General features: G+C 43.0%; 1 protein-coding gene across 2 annotated transcripts in view; it reads left to right on the forward strand.

The window, feature by feature from the left end:
* Positions 1 to 12,676: 12,676 nt before the first annotated feature.
* The window catches only part of RERE (arginine-glutamic acid dipeptide repeats), a 433,372-nt gene continuing 428,631 nt past the window's right edge, over positions 12,677 to 17,417 (forward strand). The window contains exon 1 of one of the 2 annotated variants that reach the window (XM_066270541.1): positions 12,677 to 13,115. The gene's annotated coding sequence lies outside the window, so the exon portion shown is untranslated. The remainder of the gene's footprint in view (positions 13,116 to 17,417) is intronic. The other variant, XM_066270544.1, reaches the window with a different exon arrangement.

Below are 17,417 nucleotides of genomic sequence, written 5' to 3' on the forward strand. Positions count from 1 at the left end.
CCCCGGCTGGATAGCTCGGTTCGTTAGATCATCCCCAAGTGCATAGGTTGCCAGTTCAATCTCTGGTTGGGGCACACACAGGAACAGACCAATGTTCCTCTCTCTCTCTCCCTCTCCCTTTTTCTCTCACTAAATCAATCAATAAACATTTTTTAAATTTTAAAAAAGGAAAAAATCAAAATAGAAAAAAATTAAACAGAACTACCATATGATCCAGCAATTCCACTTCTGAGTATCTGGCCAAAGGAATCGAAAGCAGGGTCTCGAAGAGATAGTTTGTACCTTGTGTTCATAACAGCATTACTCAGAACTGCTGAATGTTGGAAGCAGCCCAGATGTCCACTGACAGAGGAATGGATAAACAAAATGTAGTATATACATATAATGGAGTACTACATAGACTTAAAAAAGAAAGAAATTCTGATACATGCAACAGCATGGATGAACCTTGAAGGCTGTTGTAAACTGAACTGTGCTCCCCTCAAATTCAGATGTTGAAGCCCTAACCCCCACCTGTGACTCTATTTGGAGATAGGATTACCTTAATCACTTCCTTTTATTTTATTTATTTATTTATTGTTTTACCTTTTGGATTTTTAATGACTGAAACAAAAAAAAAGACCTAAAACCACAGCTTCTGGAAGAACCATTTGTTCTTGCCGGTTTTGTACCTCTCTTCAAACTTGACCTTGGCCTCCCGTTGGGCCTTGTGTTTCAGAGCGGGGTCTCTGAAGACATCCTTGTTTGACAACAGTTTTGTCCAAGGGGATGTCCACAGAGTACCTTGTGGGCATGAGGTGATTATAGTTATAAACTTTCACAAAAGACTTGATCTTTGACCTCTTGGCGATTTTCTTCTTGCCCATGGCAGCTGTCACTTTGCGGGGATAGCGGTCAATCCCAGCCACCAGGGCATGGCTGCAGGGGCAGTCTGAGGTGCCATCATCAATGTTCTTGATTTTTTTTTTTTGATTTTTTTGTTTTTTTTAGAGAGAGGGGAGAGAGAGAGAGAGAAAGGGGAGGAGCAGGAAGCATCAACTCCCATATGTGCCTTGACCAGGCAAGCCCAGGGTTTCAAACCGGCAACCTCAGTGTTCCAGGTCGACGCTTTATCCCGCTGCGCCACCACAGGTCAGATCAATGTTCTTTACGATGACGGCTTTGCATCCAGAGTAGCGTCCAGCCAGTACCAGCACCACCTTCCCAGGTTTCATAAACTTGCCCATTTCTGCAGAGAGTTACAAGGGGCTGCTCAGAAATTCGCAAGCCCAGGCTGCGGGCCGGAACTTCAGGCCGTCGTCTTGGCCCAGGCCGCCCGCGGGTCCTGCTCACATGACAAGATCCACCACAGAAGCCTCTCGGGCCAAGAACAGAAAGGAAGAAACCGCACTTCCGCTCCTTAATCACTTCCTTTTAAATGGGCCCTAATCCAACAGGACTGGTGTCTTTATAAGAAGAGGAAGAGACACCCAGGGATGCCCACTCACAGGAAGGGCCACGTGAGGTCACAGTGAGAAGATGGCTATTTTAACAGCGCCCTCAGGAAAAACCAATCCAGCCCGCAACTTGATTTTAGACTTCCAGCCTCCAGGACTATGAGACAATAAATTCCTGTTGTTAAACCATCCAGTCTTTGGTATTTTGTTATGGCAGTTATAGAAAATTATTATAAGGACATTATGGTAAGTGAAATAAGCCAGTCACAAAAAAAGACAAATCCTGTTTAATTTCACATAGTTGAAGTATCTAGAGTCGCCAAACCATAGAAACTGAAAGGAGAATGAGAGTTGCCAGAGGCAGAGGGAGGGGATGAGAATGAGGAGTTGTCATTTAATGCAGTGGTCCCTAACCCCCCATTCCCTCTGTCACATTCTTCTAAGACTCACTCTTGACGCTTGTCTCCGTCACGTGATACATTTATCCGTCCCACCCTAAAGGCCAGTCAGTGAAAATATTTTCTGACATAAACCGGTCCGTGGCCCAAAAAAGTTGGGGACCACTGATTTAATGGATACAGAGCTTTGCAAAATGAAAAGTTCTGAAGATTGGTTGCACAAGTACTGAACTGTGTGCACTTAAAAAATGATTAGGATGATACATTTTATGTTATGTGTGTTTTATCACGATTAAAACACACACATAAAAGAAGTTAAGTTGTTAGAAGAATCATCTATGTGTATACTGAACTTGTCAAGAATTTAGACATGAGAGATGGAGTATCTTATGTTTACTGCACATACAGATTCTTCTGTGGATTGCCTATTCTTACACTGTGCCCACTTTTCTGTTGGGTTCTTTGTCTTTTGCACATAGGATTATAAGCTTTCTTTATATCTTCTGATCATTAATCCTTTCATGGTTAGGGAAGGTACAACAATCTTTCCCCAATTTGTGACTTTCATTTATTTTGATATCATTTATAGGAAGTTTTTAATATTAGCCAAATGTGTACAAACAGTTTGTGCTTTCTGGGTCTTGTTCAATGACTTTTCATATATCTTAGTCTAAACTTTCTTTAGTTTTGCATTTCACATTTTGTCACCAACCCATACCTTTTAATTTCTATATTGTTTGGGAGTGTGTGTTCATTAATATATTATCACAGGAGCCTTAAAGAAGTGTTCCAAAATACTCTGTAAAAATTTTAAGAGTTTTTTTTTTTAATTGAGATACTATTTTTGTAAGCTTTTGTCAAACACAACCAGGGAACTATCAGCTTTGCTTTTCTCTGTCAGAGTCTCTCACTTGGTGGTAGTGGGTTAGTTTGTATGTCTTCATCTCTCCTGGCCATGACCTGTGAGCCTGTTACTCTCACTAGTTTCTTTGTTCCTCTATTTTATTCTTAATTATAGAGACTGAAATTCATTTCCTTTTTTTTGTGGTGATCAACTTACTAAAGTTTTTCTGTCCTGAGAGAAAGTCACATTATTACCTCTTCCTGGCTCACTAACTCTAGACTATTTCTTTCATCCTGAGATAAAAATTGGTCACCTATTACTAGGTTACATGGGATAGAGGGTTCATGTGATGTGTGATCCACAGAGTTTCTCGTGGCTCTCTCTCCTCTCCTCTCCTTGCAGGGAATAAGAATCTACTAAAAAAAAAAAAAATAGGGAGAACGTGAATGTTGCGGGACTTGTGGACTTCTCTTTTTGGGTCTTCTCTTTAAGAAAGGCTTAAATGTCCTTTGTAAAGGCAACTATTTAAAAACATATTGAAATACTTAGTTGCGAAGGTTCAATTTTACTCTGGTCGTTTTTGTTTTTGTTTTTTTGACACAAGCCATTGCAAAAGCAAATGGAGAATGCTGCCCCCGCCCAGGGCCCTTCTACAGGAAGGCCGCCCGCTTCGTCCCTCCACGTCTGTCCTCCGCGGCTACTTGCACCCCACAGGGGTCCAGGGACTAGGACTGGTGAACTGTCTGGTTTCTCCCTCTCAGGAATTTAGAGTAGGAAACAGGTCACAAGGCAGCCACAGAAGCAGCTGTAGCTGGTAAGTCATAAGCTGCGGAAAGACCAGAGAAGCCGTGAGGCCACAGGGAAGGAGTCCTATGATGGAGTTGACATGACGAGAACGCAGACACTTTGGAAGTGAGGAAAAGTGACCTGGTCAAGGGGAGGCGGCCAGCTGGTGGGACAGAGGAGAGCAGCAGGCCAGGGAAGTTAATGGTGAAGAGAGCTGGGGTCTCATCCTTCCTGTGGCCCCCCTCCTAGACCCTCCTTTTCCTCCTCTCACGTGGTTCAGCTCTGCCTGGCCTTCCCAACAGGAACATTCTCACGTAAATCTGTTACTTGAGATGTTGAGTGTCTCTCCATTCCTTACAACACAAAGAACAGAACTAAACTTGTTTTTATTTTATTTTAACTAATAGACTTTATGTTTTAGAGAAGTTTTAGGGTCACTGGAAAATTGAGCAGAATACAGATTTCCGTTATACCCCATCACCCCCACTTCCAGTGTCCTCTACCATTAACATATCTTGTATTAGTGTGGTCCATTTGTTACAACTGATGAACCAATACTGATACATTAATAACAAGTCCATAGTTTACAACAGGGCTCATTGTGTTGTACATTTTCTCTGTGTGTGTTTTTAAATTTATTTATTGATTTTAGAGAGAGAGAGAGAGAGAGAGACAGACAGACAGAAACAATGATCTGTTTCTGTATGTGCCCTGACTGGGGATTGAACCCACAACTTTTGTGCGTCAGGAGGTCGCTCCAACCAACTGAGCTATCCGGCCAGGGCCATTATGTGGGTTTTGACAAACGTATAATGACACGTATCTATCCTTATAGTATCATACATAGTTTTACTGCCCTAAAAATCCCTGAATCCCACCTATTCATTCTCCATCCCCCCATCCCTGGCAACTACTGACCTTTACTTCCTTTTCATAATGTCTTTTCCAGACATGTTTTGCATTTTCCAGAATGTCCTATAGATGGAATCATACAGTATGTATGCAGCCTTTTTATAGGTTGGTTCCTTTCACTTAGTAATGCCTTTAAGTTTCTTTGATGCCTTTTCATGGCCTGACAGCTTGGGATATTATTATTTCTAAATAACATTCTATAGAATAAATTTACCATAGTTTATCCATTCAGTTATTGAAGGACATCTTGGATGCTTCCAAGTTAAAATGCTCTAAGAAAATAATAACAGCAAAATTTTATTCTGGAAGTTGTTGTATTAAGTGTATTAGGGGTTGAGAGGACTAGAAATGTAGATATTTTGAAATTAAAATGCCTAAAATGTTGAATGAAGATGAGGGAGGCATTAAAGGGAGGGCCCCAGCCCTGTCCAGATAGCTTGGTTAGTTACAGTGTCATCCCATAAGCAAAGGTTGTGGGCTGGATCCCAGGTCAGGGCACACACAGGGACAGATGGATGTTTCTGTCTCTTTTTCTCCCTTCTTCTCTAAAATCAATCAATAAATTAAAGATAAATAAATGAATAAAGTGAGTGCCCCACACATGACCAACATAGACACTGAAATTTAGATGGCTGGGTGGGGTGGAGGGCGTGAAATTTGCTGTTTCTTCTGGATTATTGAGTTTCTTGCCTGTTTTCTCTGGATTTAAGAAATGAATTTTGTTAGCAAATAGCACCTGCCACATCAGTATTATAAGATTAAATTCTGGATCCCCCAAATAAAATGTTAGACTCTAAAATACATTTCCTCTGGACTACTCCTTCCAAGGGCCCTTTTGTGATCAATGCCAGTTTTCTTTGTTCACCATTTAGACAAAACAGAGCTTGTGGATAATTTTTAATTCTCCATAATTATGCCTTTACTCTCTCTAGAAAACCACACCTTTCCTCCAAGGCAAACCTAAGTAATTTAGCAAAAGATGTGGAGGAAGTGTTTATCTTGAAATGCAGCCTCCCCCAGGGTGGAATTTGCTGGCTCTTCGGCTCGCTTGGTTAACAGCGGACAGCTGTTTATAACTGGGACTGCGGAATAGCACGTCTCGGTGAGACTGCAGACAAAAGGAGGACTGCTAATGATCAAACTTGGAATTGGGCCAGGACAAGGAAACTCAGCATCTCCTCTCCTTAATTCTTTCACAAAGCCCTATGAGACTTTTCAATAACCACAAGTGGTCAGAAGTCAGATGTTGGATTTAGATCTCATCCAAAAAACATCCTAGTGCCCTTGGACAGCATGCTGTGGCATTGACTGGCTACATGTGGCTCAGAGAAGAGTGTCACTCCACTGGATCTGATGTGGTTTAGTGGAGCAGAGTCTCCTTGGAATCTAGCTGGAAGTGTGTTGGTAAACAGGCCCATTTCTGCTCTGGTGGAAAGAAAATTCACTGGAGTCTGGAATTGAATCAAGAACCTTAATTGCTAGCCATGAGTAGTCATGTCCAAGCAAAAGAAAACGGTTTCTGTTTGTTTATTTTTTTTGGGGGGGGCTTTTTTGTATGTGCTTGCATGCATGACACAGCATCCTGCAATTAGCCCAATAATCATCCACTCTCTATTCCAAGTCAGTGCAGGAACTTTGAGAGAGACTAGCAGGGGTACTCACTGGGTGGAGAGGAAAGACCAGAGATGGAAGCATTCTGGTCTGCCACAGATTACAAAGGGAAGAGTGGCTGTAGGTAAATGCAAGGTGAGCAGTGAGCGCCTGCCACAGGACCCCCGTGGGAAGGGAGCAGCCAGCCCTCACTCTTGCTCAACCTGAACAAATGCAATGGCAGGTGGATAAAGCTTATTATTGGTCTGTACTTCTACTACATAACCCTGGAAGGCCATTTCAAAGAAATTGCCTAGAAACAAGCTTCAATTAGTTATCAGGCTTGATAAAAAGCATCCCAGTTTCCTTAAGACATTTTAGAGGAAAATAATTTACTTGTTCTAAAGCTTGCATACTTCTGGTGAATTATGAAGACTAGTTACCAGCCATGTGTTCAAAAATTTTTTTTAATTATAAAAATTATATATGCTTGATAATAAAGAGGAAAAAAAATCAAACAGTCGTCTGAAGTAAAAGTCAGTTTCCTGGTCCCACCTCACTCTCCAGTCCTCACCCAGTTGGCTCACTGAAAACATTCTCCTGGTGGCTATGTTTCTAGATACTTTTGAAGCATATAAAAATTTGTCCTTTTATTTTTATTAGTTAATTAATTTACTTATTATTTTTTTAAGAGATAGAAGGAGAGATAGTAAACAGACTCCCAAATGCACCCCGACTGGGATCCATCTGGCAACCCCAGCTTTGGCTGATGTTTGAGTTTTGAGCTATTTTCAGCACCTGAGGCTGACACCCTCCAGTGGAGCTATCCTCATTGCCCCAGGCCATGCTCGAACCAATCAAGCCACTGGCTGTGGGAGAGGAAGAGGGCGAAATGAGGGAGATGGAGGGGGTGAGAAGTAGATGCTTGTTTCTCATGTGTGCCATAACCAGGGACTGAATCTGGGATATCTGCACACCAGGCCAACACTCTATCCACTGAGCCATAGGCCAGGACCAAATTTTTCCTTTTTAAAAATACAAATAGAGCTTGACCTGTGGTGGGCAGTGGATAAAGCGTCAACCTGGAACACTGAGGTCGCCAGTGTAAGTCAAACCCTGGGCTTGCCCGGTCAAGGCACATATGGGAGTTGATGCTTCCTGCTCCTCCTCCCCTTCTCTCTCTCAATCTCTCTCTCTTTCTCTCTCTCTCTCCCCTCTCCAAAATAAATAAATAAAGTTAAAAAAAATACAAATAGAGCCCTGGCCGGATAGCTCAGTTGGTTAGAACAGTGGTCCCCAACCTTTTTTGGGCCATGGACCAGTTTAACGTCAGAAAATATTTTCCCAGACCGACCTTTAGGGTGGGACAGATAAATGTATCACGTGCCCGAGACAAGCATCAAGAGTGAGTCTTAGATGTAACAAAGGGAATCTGGTAATTTTTTAAAAATAAAACATCGTTCAGATGTTTATTTCTTTCATAAATAAAACGGAAATAATGTAAGTTATTTATTCTTTCTCTGCGGACCGGTACCAAATGGCCCATGGACATGTACTGATCCATGGCCTGGGAGTTGGGGACCACTGGGTTAAAGCATAGTCTCGAAGTGCAGAGGTTGCCGGTTGGATCGCCTGTTTTAGGGCACATACAGGAACAGATCAATGTCCCTGTCTCTCTCTCCCTTTCTTCCTTTCTCTTTTTCTAAAATCAATAAAATAAACATTAAAAAATACAAATAGAATTATACTTTACATAATTGTTGTGAGGCTTGTTTTTTTCATTTAACTCTGAATCCTGGATGTTATTCTATACCAGTTCAAATTTACCTAATTCTTTTTGAACACTGGCAAGTATTGCATTGTTTGTACCATAATTTATTTAAACATTCTTCATTGATGGATGTTTGGGTTTTTGCAGGTTTTCACTATTATAAATAATGTTGCAAGTTGTTTGAATATATATACATACATACATATATATATACACACACACACACACACGTATGCAAGAGTATTTGTAGAATGGCTTTCTGGAAGAATTGTTGGGTAAAAGGTTATGGATATTTAACGTTTTCATAGGAAGAGCAAGATTGTGTCCTAAAAACTGGTATGATTATATTTTCACCAACAATACATCAGAGTGCCTGTTTTCCTGCATCCCCATCAATACTGGATATTATGAAGTAAAAAAATGATGTTCTTATCTAAGATGACTTTAATTTTCATTTACTTCATGATGATTATATTGTGTTAAGGAAGTTGGCCCTTTATTTTAGGTGCTAAAAATGTTTTCCCTCAGTTTGCTTGTTTCTTGCATGGCTTTGGTGTTATTTATGCCTTACAGAGACGTAGAATATTTACGTAGTAAAATTATTGGTGTATTTCCTTTATGGCTTCTGGGTTTTTAGAGAGAACTTCCTCAATCATGATTTTAAAAAGTTTTAGTATTCCTTTAATACTTTTATGGTTTCACTTACAAAATCATAAGCCCTGGCTGGATACCTCAGTTAGTTAGAGTGTCATCCTGACAAGCAAAGGTTACTGGTTCACTCCTTGGTCAGAGCACATACAGAAACAGATTGATATTTCTGTTTCTCTCTCCCTTCCTCTTTAAAATCAACAAATAAAAATTTATTTTAAAAGATCATAAAATATCTGACATATATAAAAGATAACCATAACCTAGTCTGACCACGTGATGGCACAGTGGATAGAGCGTCAGATTGGGACGCAGAGCCAGAGCACACAGGTTCAAAACCCTGAGGTTACCAGCATGAGCATGAGCTCATCTGGCTTGAGCATGAACTCACCAGCTTGAGCACTGGGTTGCTGGCTTGAGCATGAGTCATGACCCCATGGTCGTTGGCTTGAAGCCCAAGGTCACTGGCTTGAGCAAGGGGTCATTTGTTCTGCTGTAGCCCCCAGTCAAGGCACATATGAGAAAGCAATCAATGAACAACTAAGGAGACTAAGGAGCCACAACGAAAAATTGATGCTTCTCATCTCTCTCCCTTCCTGTCTGTCCCTCTCTCTGACTTTCTCTCTGTCTGTCACAAAGAAAAAAAAGAGAAAAAGAATAAGCCTAATCTATATGTAGATAATAGAGAACTATAATGAAATAAACACCAGTAAACTTTTTTTTTTATTTAAAAATTAAATTTAATGGGGTGACGAGGTTTCAGTTTTTACATTTAAACATATCCATCTGTAATTTGGGGAAGAGTTTAGGAACAATAGAAATCTAGTTTAAAAAATATTCTGCATTGCTTATATTTTCCTATATAGCTATCTAGTTCTCACTTTATTAAATAATCCCTCTTTCCTCTTGGCTTCTTTTAAATAATGGTATTACATTTCTAATGTGACCTCTGTATACAAAATAACATCACTTCTATCTGTAGTAAGATACATAAAATAACTAACAAAAGTCCTTCTTGATGTTTTTAGATTCAATAACCAAAGTCATCCCCATTTTCTAATGCTTGCTGAAAAGAGAATAGAACACTTTTTCTAATTTCATAATTTCATCTGACCTCTTTCACCTTAAGCAAGTTATTTAACTTAACTAAGTCCAGTTTCTTGAGCTTTGAAATGGAAATGATAGCCACAACAACACTTCATGGGCTGTTGTCAGGACTAAGGGATAGACATGCTTGGCTTGGGGCTTGGGACTTAGAAACTTTCAATCAATGGTTTCATAGTTGTTCTTATTACGTTTTTTTTGTTTTGTTTTTGAGATACGACAGACAGACAGACAGACAGACAAGAAGGGAGATAAATGAGAAGCATCAACTTGTAGCACTTTAGTTGTTCACTGATTGCTTCTCATATGGCCGTGATGAGGGTGCTCCAGCTGAGCCAGTAACCCCTTCCTTAAGCCAGAGACCTTGGGCTCAAGTCATTTTGGGCGCGAGCCAGTAACCATGGGGTCATGTCTATGATCCCATGCTCAAGCACTCAAGTGGAGTTTTGAACCTGGGACCTCAGCGTCCCAGGTCAACGCTCTCTCCACTGTGTCACCACCTGATCAAGTTTATTTTGCTGTATTGTTATTACCTTAACAGCTTCTTAGATCCTTGTAAGGAAGGCTCTATGTACTTTCTGGCTTTATGACTGGACCACAAGTCTTGTGTGGGATTGTCAAAGTTAAACAGGTCTAGTTTGCTAATTTTATGGCCTGGTACCATACCATTATGTTTTGTAGCTATGTGGAACTTTGAGATTTCTAAATCTATGTTGTTATACATAAATGAAAACGATGGCCACCTCTAAATCTACAGTAAATGTATAATAGTTTCCTGATCTTTAGAGTCCCTCTCTTTTTTTTATTTTTTTATTTTTCTGAAGTTGGAAATGGGGAGAGACAGACAGACTCCCGCATGAGCCCGACCGGGATCCACCCGGCACGCCCACCAGGGGCAACGCTCTGCCCACCAGGGGGCGATGCTCTGCCGCGACCAGAGCCACTTTAGCGCCTGGGGCAGAGGCCAAGGAGCCATCCCCAGCGCCTGGGCCATCTTTGCTCCAATGGAGCCTTGGCTGCGGGAGGGGACGAGAGAGACAGAGAGGAAGGGGGGGGGGTGGAGAAGCAAATGGGCGCTTCTCCTGTGTGCCCTGGCCGGGAATTGAACCCGGGTCCCCCGCAAGCCAGGTCGACGCTCTACCGCTGAGCCAACCGCCCAGGGTAGCGTCCCTCTCTTTACTGCTGAATGACCATGCAGGATCCACAGGCATCATCCTGGAGGTGGTGTCCATTTGTCCACCACAGGCTGAACCTTGATTAGAAATAGTGCTCCTGGCCCTGGCTGCATACACAAAGGTTGTGGGTTCCATCCCTGGTCAGGACATATACAAGAACAGATCGATGTTTCTGTTTCTCTCTCCCTTCCTCTCTCTAGAATCAATCAATAATTTTTTTTTTTAAAAAGAGAAAGTGCTCTTCTCAATATAGATTTTGATGGAAATTGAAGCCATCTAATACATTCTACCTCTAATTATTTCCAAACTGATGTCAAATAGTTCCATCCATATCTATAATAGAATGCCAAGAGCTGTTTATTGAATCTATTATGTTGTAAAATTCAGTTCTCACATTATTAGGTATACAAGGCAGTATTAACCAGTTTTCTCATTTCATAGTTGAAGGGATTGCAGTAGACAGATTTTTCTTGCTTAAAGTTATAGGGAGTATGGGGGAAGGTAGCAGTGGGCAAAGGGGGATAAACGGTGATGGAAGGAGACTTGACTTTAAGTGGTAAACACAATACAATATATAGATGATGTATTATAGAATTGTACACTTGAAACCTATATAATTTTATTAACCAATGTCACCCAATAAATTCAAATAAAAAAAAGTTACTCAGAGAAGTTACTGAGAAAGGTAATGGCAAAGCCCCATTTGTTTTTAGATCTCTTGGGTCACACAGAGCCCAATACTGTCTGCTAGTTAAATTATTCCTAAAATAAACTATTGGATGTGAAATGATAACCTGAATAAATATTCCAAAGGAAAAAGATGACCAGTTTATTTGCAATAGATGAGTGAATTATTTTGTGCTATGTTCTATCCCTTAATAATTTTATTATATACAGATCTGAACTCCCTCAGGAAAAGTGTATAAGGACACCAATAAGCATTTACAGTATATTAACAAACAAACAATAGGTTGATGACTCACCTTGGATTCATGCCAGGGTCTGTGAAAGAAATCAATAAACATGATATGCATTTCAAAAACTGCTAATCATCATTAAAATTTCCAAACCCCTCAATTCTATAAATTATATTAAATAGAGGATGAGCATTTGGCCTGCCCCTCACTGCCCTAATAGCATGGTAGACCCTGTGATGGATCAGTTTTTGGGGAAATGTGACAGAATACTATGTTTCTCAAAGAAAAAAAGGTGATATTTGAATTTTCCTTTTTTGCGTTTTTCCCTCTCAAACTTTCGGAATACAGTTGTGTACTCTGCCTGCTCTCTCTTTCTAAAATCCCCTCTGTCGGTGGTTCTAGTTTCTTTCTTCTTTGACGAGACTTTTCAGGTTTTTCTTATTCTTTTTCGAAAAAGCAGTGTGATCCGCTAATTTCATTTTTCTTTCTTAATCTTTTGCTAGAGACTTATTTTGAACACACGTTGCTGCTCATCAGAATTTCGCAAGTCCTTTTTAGAATGGTAAGAACCCACCCACTCCGTGTGCCCCCGACCCAGGGATATGAATCCGCGTCTTAAGTGGCGGGTAAGGCTGACTGTGACCCTGGGAATAACAGGAGCCGCTGGACTCGGGCGCATCCTGCCCTCAGAACCTGCCCGCTGCCGCGCAGCCCTAGCCCGGCTCGGCCAGCACAAAGACGCGCCCCGCAGGGAGCCCAGCTCTCCACCGGGCCGCCTCCCGAAGCGCGCGCTGGAGGCCGGACAGCGCTTGTCCGGAGCTGGCTGCTCCCCACCTTCTCTCCTGCTCGTTTTATTAGAAAAAGAGGGGAGGAAAAAAATTAAAAAAAAAAAAAAAAGGGAGACAGAGAAGTCCCGCCCCTCTGCCCACCCTCTGCCCCGCATTGGCCCCATCTCTGCGCGCGTCACGCTGGGGTGCACCAATGGCAAGGCGCGATACTGCGAGGTGGGCTGGGCCCGAGCGCGGAGTGGGCGGTGGATCGGTGCAGCCACCCCGCCGCGGCTCGGCCTTCATCGCTGAGGCGCCGCTGCTCCCCGCAGACGCTCGCAAGCCGCCCCCGGCGCTGCCAGCCTCGCCTTCCTCCCGCACACCCGAGACGCCTGTCCAGCTCGGGTCTCGCCCCGCCTCCGCCTCCCTCCGCTCGCCTCCCACCCTGTCTCTGCTTTATTTTCTCTCCTGCTTGAAGAAGAAAAAAAAAAAAAAGACCCCACCGTCCTCCTCAGGGAGCCCCGTCGCCCTCCGAAAAAGCAAACCAGACATGACCCGGGGCTCCCGCGCCTGAAGGGCCGGCCGAGCGAGGAGCGGGGAGCCTGGTGGAGACCGCGCGGAAGGGCACGGGAGGGAAGCCCCTGCAGCCCCGCCTCTGCACCCGCGGCTGGCGGCCCCCAGTCCCGCGGGCCTCCTGCCGCGTCCCCCCACTTTCCTGGGAGCCGGCCGAACACACCTCCATTGATGGTGTAGCGCATCCGGGGAAGGTAAGTCCCCCGGCTCGTCTGCGCGTGGCGTCCGCTTGCTGTGGTGGCCCCTGGTCCCAGGCGCGGGGCACTGGGCACAGGGTATCGGCGCGGGGCGTGGGGGGCACCAGGCGTGGGTGGGGGCACCGGGCACGGGTGGGGGCACCGGGCACAGGGCACCGGGTGGGCACGGGGGCACCGGACACGGGGCGTGAGGCGGGCGCGGGGCACCGGGCGGGCGCGGGGGCCGGCGTGCAGCCCCGGTCCGGGCGAGTCCAGGTGGCGGAGGCCAGAGCGCACATCCCGGAATAAAAGGACGAGGGACTTCTCTGGCAGTTCCCGGCCGGGTCCCCACTGTCCCGCTGACCGGCTGACCCCCCCTGCGTTCTTTGCTGATTATTCTTGCTCTTGTTTGACTTGTCTGTGCTGAAACTACTTCATGTGACGCGATTATTGGCTGAACCGGGGGGGGGGGGGGGGAGGAAAGGCAGACAAGGGGGCTGGAACGGCCCATTTCTGGAATGTTTTGTGGATTTGGGGAGTCTTGGAGGGGGACGAGGACTTTTCTTAAAAGTATCATTTCATGGTAGGGGGAAGACTCCCTCTTTGTGTTCTCCAGCCTCCTTCCCTGCTGGATGGGAGGAATGAATTCTGAAATCCAAATCGCTCGCATCAGAATAGGGTTCTCATTGACCTGTTTTATATACAGAGTTCTCTCGGAAAGACAGGGGCCTCTGTTTTTAACTTTTAATTTCTTAAGGTTTTTTGGAGAGAAGAGAAGGAGTTTCACATGGATGGTGTGTGTGTGTGTGTGTCAGTGTTGGGAGGGGGAAGTATTGCAGGTTTCCTTTGAAACTGGTTGCTTGAGAAGTTGTTGAAAGGAAAACAAAATGATTCATTGTTGGATTGTCGTTTTCCTTTGCCTCCTTTCCAAGGTTTGCTTACAATTTTTCTGGATTACAGACTTAAGACATTGATTTAAGCAAAATATGTCCTTGAGAGACTGGGTGCCTTAAATGTTTCAGTATGTGCTGCTATTTTAAGGTACATTTAGAAAGTATAGTTTTGTATGAATCCTGGAGATAGCTTTCTCCAAAGCGATTTAAAAAAAAAACACCATGAAACACCAAATGGGCAGCTGAAAGAAGCACTTGATGAATTATGAAAGGAACATTTTAATGTCACACAAATCAGTGCATCCTATGCTTTGATTTGAACCAGTGTTGATCATTGCTTTCCATGTAGAGAGAGAGATCTTTTTGTCTGGTGTACACGGGATTCTTTAGTCTCAGGCAGTGGGGGGAGGGGAGAGAGGATGGATCTATACAATAATAATCATCTTTGGGTAGCTGTTTCCTTCCATGGCTTTGCTTGCTGAGTGAATTCCACCGTAAATTATAAACCAGTTTTGATTTTGATGGCCTATAGGCTGGATGGAAAGGGGGCTTCCAGCTCACCCTGTTGTTGAGGTCGAAGGGAAAAGAGGCAGAAGCAAACACACGTACACACACACACACAATACCAGGCTGAGGGCTCATTGTTCTTCCATACACACATTCATTCTCTCTCTCCCATATTTGGAACTAGGTTTACACGGACAAACACAGCTCTTTTTGGGAGAGAGGAGAGAAGATGGGGGAAGGGGGTAGGTGCATTTCTTTTTCAGCTTTCTCTTGTCTCCTGTCTGGCCTTTATTATTATTTTTTGTAACCTTGTAAGAGGCAGAAGAGTGCATTTGAAAGTAAAGGACACTCAAAAACATGCTCAGACTCTTCTCCACCTTCGTGTCTTCTTCCCTTTGCAACCCCGTTTTCTGCCGCTCTTCCTTTTTTGTGTACGTGGAAGAGGAAATCCCTCTTTATACGTTGGGCCTGACAGCCAGCTTTCCCTTTCCTCATTGCCCCTGACTTTGTTGGGAACAGTGATTTGTTCAGTTTACTCTTCCTGTAGTGGATGTGACCAGGGTTGTTTTTTCTAGTAGAAATGGATTGTTTTCAGTTCAGATTATTATTATTTTTTTAAATTTTTATTTATTTATTCATTTTAGAGAGGAGAGGGAGAGACACACACACAGAGAGAGAGAGAGAGAGAGGAGAGACAGAGAGAGAGAAGGGGGGAGGAGCTGGAAGCATCAACTCCCATATGTGCCTTGATTGACCAGGCAAGCCCACGGTTTTGAACCAGCGACCTCAGCATTTCCAAGTCGATGCTTTATCCACTGCGCCACCACAGGTCAGGCAGTTCAGGTTATTAAGATTGTATTTGAGGTTACTGTTTAGCCAAGTGTGTGTGTGTGTCTGATGGTTTTAGAGTTTTGCTAGCTGTTGCGCTGTCATTGTGTTTTGTTTTATAAATAGGGGTTATAGGACAAGATCTGGTGTTCTGCTTTGGGGCATAGGGTAGAGGCTTCTATGAACAGGACGGGCTGAGAGAGTCCACATGGGTTGAACGCAGCTCTGGGCCAAGGATGGAGGTTGGTGTATATAGGGGTGGGTTGTACAATAGCACCTTCTACTGGTTAATTGCTTTGAGGGCTCCAGATGAAGAGGGTGGGGGAGGGGATTAATGGCTGAGACCTAATGATTTTCTTTTGAACATACTTGTGCTTTTCTGCGAATGCCACTTCCCTGAGCTGTTAATACAGGTGCCCTTTGACAGGCATGGTTGCATGGAGGCTTTTTACGTTATTGGCTGTGTCTTGACATTAATTTGTTCTATTATCAGAAGTATTTACACATTCCGACTTCTAAGGACTCGTTTAAACTGATATTCTTCTGTATTTTATAAGAAATTCAGTTTGTTTTGAAATATTAAACAAAATGGGGTTTATGTGTGCTTTTGATGTGGGAAACTGTATCTGTTAGTTTTTAAAAAGTTTTCAATATCATTAATAAAAAGTCAAACAGCCTGACCTGTGGTGGCGCAGTGGATAAAGCGTCGACCCGGAAATGCTGAGGTCGCCGGTTCGAAACCCTGGGCTTGCCTGGTCAAGGCACATATGGGAGTTGATGCTTCCAGCTCCTCCCCCCTTCTCTCTCTCTGTCTCTCCCTCTCCTCTCTAAAATGAATAAATAAAAAAATTAAAAAAAAAAAAAAAAAGTCAAACAGATCTACCCAATAGAAAGGAAAATATCTGGTTCCTGGCACGGGGGGAGGGGGGAGTGTGTGTGTGTGTGTGTGTGTGTGTGTGTGTGTGTGTGGAGGGGAAGCAGGTAGAGGTGGAGGGGTGGGGAGGAGCTCACTAAAATTAGCAATTTTGCCTGTGTAATAGTGTTGCATTACAATAATGTTTTTGATAGTCATATAAACATAAATACAGTTGTCTGTTAGAATGACTTACTCTGTGGATTAGATTTAAAAAAATAGAGGTGAATGTGAAACAAGTGTGGACATAGATAACAGGCCAAATTCCTGCTCAGAGGCTTCTAAACTAGGGGTTGGGAACCTAGGGCTCGCGAGGCAGATGTGGCTCTTTTGATGACTGCATCTGGCTCGCAGACAAATCTTTAGTAAAAAAAATAATGTTAAAAACATAAAACATTCTCATGTATTACAATCCATTCATTTCCTACCACTCATGCTCATGGTTGTGGGTGGCTGGAGCCAATCACAGCTGTCCTCTGGGACAACACCAAATTTTTATGGGATAATGCGTAATATACACGGGTCGTTGTATGGCTCTCACAGAATGACATTTTAAAATATGTGGCATTATGGCTCTCTCAGCTAAAAAGGTTTCCGACCCCTGTTCTAAACCAAGGTGTAGTTTCAGAGATAATCTGCTTGATAAATGCCTCAAAGAGTTTTTATTATCATACATCTTATCCCACCTCAATTGTTTTAATGTAATAAACTCTTAGAGAGGTTTGTAGTGGCAAGGGAGACTCAGTATGGAATAAATATTTTCTGTTTCAGACTGGCTACTCATAGGAATGGGATTTCTGATTCACTTTGCTTTCAAAACTTACAGAGCAAATCTCTAAAGCGGTATATCTTTTACAGTGAAATATGAACAGTTCAAATGTATTATTTATTTAGTGGGAATAGAGTCAGGTAGTTTTAATCCAGTGTTGTTTCCACCAGTTTTTTGTTTCAAGGTAACTAGAGTAAATAGAACTACTTCACAACAAAAAGGTAATCCTCCTGATCAAGAAATATGTGCACCAGTATTTTTTCAACTTTGGCTTACTAGTCAGACAAAAAGTTTTTAACCACTGTCAGGTCCTGCAATAATTGTATGTAATATTGGACAGAAATATGCTAGGTGCTGTAAAAACACCCCCCCCCCCAAGACTATATGACCTGTGTGCCTTTTTAAAAATC

The sequence above is a fragment of the Saccopteryx bilineata genome, chromosome 3, assembly GCF_036850765.1.
Source record: "Saccopteryx bilineata isolate mSacBil1 chromosome 3, mSacBil1_pri_phased_curated, whole genome shotgun sequence".
NCBI lineage: Eukaryota > Metazoa > Chordata > Mammalia > Chiroptera > Emballonuridae > Saccopteryx > Saccopteryx bilineata.